Below are 1899 nucleotides of genomic sequence, written 5' to 3'. Positions count from 1 at the left end.
TCCCTCCCTCCCGCCCCGCCGCCAGCTGCGGCGCGGCCGGGCGCCACTCACCTGCCGCCGCTGCCTGGGTGACAGCCGCCTCCCCCCGCCGGGGCTGAGGCCGCGGAGCTTCCACGGGCAAACGCGACAGCGACTCCCCCGGCCAGGCGGCGGGGGCGGCCCCGGGGGGGTGGTGGTGGTGGGGGGGGTAGTGGGGGGGTGTGGGTGTGCTGCCGGCTCGCAGCAGCCCCCGCCGCGATCGCGGTGACCGGAGCGGTGGTGGCGGTGGTGGTGGCGGCGGGCGCTGCTGGGGGCCCCGGTTCCCGCTACGGGGCTCCCGGGCACCCGGGGCCCCTTGCCTGGGCGGCGCGGCGCGGCTGCGGGGCTCCGGCTTCGCTCGCCGCTCTCCCTCCCGGCGGGACGGGGCGGAGCTGGGTACAGAGAACGAGGGGGGCGGTGTCGGAGGAGGCCGCCGCGGCCCGGCCCGCATCCCTCCTCCTCCTCCTCCTCCTCCAGTCAGTCGCTGCTGGCCGCCATCTTCCTTCTCCCCCCGCGGACCCGACCCGGGCGGAGGCGTTGGGGAAGCCGCGGTCCCTCCGCCGCCACCCCGCCCCGGGAAGGGGGCAGGGGGAGGCGGGCGCCATCTTGTTGGCACAGCGGGTGCCCGGGGGGGGGGCCTGCCCGTCGGCGGCCGGGCGGGGACGGAACGACCCTGCCTCGCCGACCCGGGATCCCCTCTGCTACGGGCATCACCCACGTCCCCACAGTGGCCTCAGCCTCGGGTCTGCCCTCCTCACCCCTCGCCCAGGCTGAGGCACGGCTGCCCCGCCAACCTCAGACCCGGGCCCCGGCTCCACCGGCCTGACCCGTCCCTCAGGGTGAAGAGGCCTTCGCTGGACTTGGGGGGGGGGTCTCCTCGTCCCTCTCACCCTCCAGGAGCTGCTGTCACCGAGCTGAGGCATCCTGCGCTAGAAGTTAACCTGTCGGGTTTTGTTTCCCGGTCGCCTTCCCCAACGAGGCTTCAAGGAAGACTTAAAAGGCCTGCATGGTGCGTTAGCGTTGGTCTCCGTCCAGGCGTCAAAAGGGCTGAGGCGTGCCTCGGATCAGCCGGGAACACCACGATGAAGTTCAGTTAGCAGTATGGGGTGATAGATGGTCCCACGCAGACCTCGACCCACTGTTTGGTCCCCTCGCTGCCACTTTCAGCTGTTTCCACGCAAAGCTGCCGCACACGGAACAGTCACCATTGCTCTGTCAACTATTTTATCACATTCTGGCTGTATCTGGTTACATTATTCATCCTCTCTGTGGAACTGCGAAATCCCTGAACACCTCATGTGGCAAAACAACTCCGTGGGTTGCATAGTTAAAATAAACCAGAGCTTCAGGTGGCTCGATTTCCTCCATGGGGGCTCTTTATTCCTCAGGGGCTGGAGAGCGCCTGTGTTACAACAAAACAAATTGGCCTTAAAAGGCCCAGTCAAACACACAACATCGCAAATCCGCCCGGTGTGGTCACCCACATTGTTATCTGATCGCGATTTTTGCCTTCCACAGAAACCTGTGCCTTTCTTGGGGTCCACACAGTTATCTCTGAGGTTCCCTGCTTCCTAGAAAAAGCCCCTGCGAGCTGTATTTCCTAACTGCCTCCTTATCTCTGGAGCACCTGGGAATGGGATGGGCAGGATGAGCCTGAGTTAACCCTTCGGCAGGTAAAAGGCCAGGGGATATGGATCGCAGGCTTATTAGTTGTTTTCTGTCATTTGGGGATCAATAAGACACTTCCTGGGCTATTTTATATTCATTCCAACCTGGTTAACTGTAGGTGCATTTGTATAAAAAACACTCTATGTTTTGTCAATCTTCAAGTAGACAAATAGTTAGCGAACTTTTTTTTAGAAGAATTTCAGGCCTGTGCAT

The 1899-nt window shown here is 63.0% G+C and overlaps 1 protein-coding gene across 1 annotated transcript in view; it reads right to left on the bottom strand.

Annotated features, from left to right (window-relative positions):
* Positions 1 to 129, bottom strand: part of NCOA1 (nuclear receptor coactivator 1) — a 183777-nt gene extending 183648 nt beyond the window's left edge. The window contains exon 1 of the mRNA XM_010583169.1: positions 52 to 129. The gene's annotated coding sequence lies outside the window, so the exon portion shown is untranslated. The remainder of the gene's footprint in view (positions 1 to 51) is intronic.
* Between the last annotated feature and the right edge of the window lie 1770 nt (positions 130 to 1899).

Source organism: Haliaeetus leucocephalus, unplaced genomic scaffold (assembly GCF_000737465.1).
Source record: "Haliaeetus leucocephalus isolate CR32 unplaced genomic scaffold, Haliaeetus_leucocephalus-4.0 Scaffold871, whole genome shotgun sequence".
In the NCBI taxonomy this organism is placed as follows: domain Eukaryota; kingdom Metazoa; phylum Chordata; class Aves; order Accipitriformes; family Accipitridae; genus Haliaeetus; species Haliaeetus leucocephalus.
The sequence above is the reverse complement of the archived record's forward strand: the minus strand, read 5'-3'. Positions and strand labels throughout refer to the sequence as shown.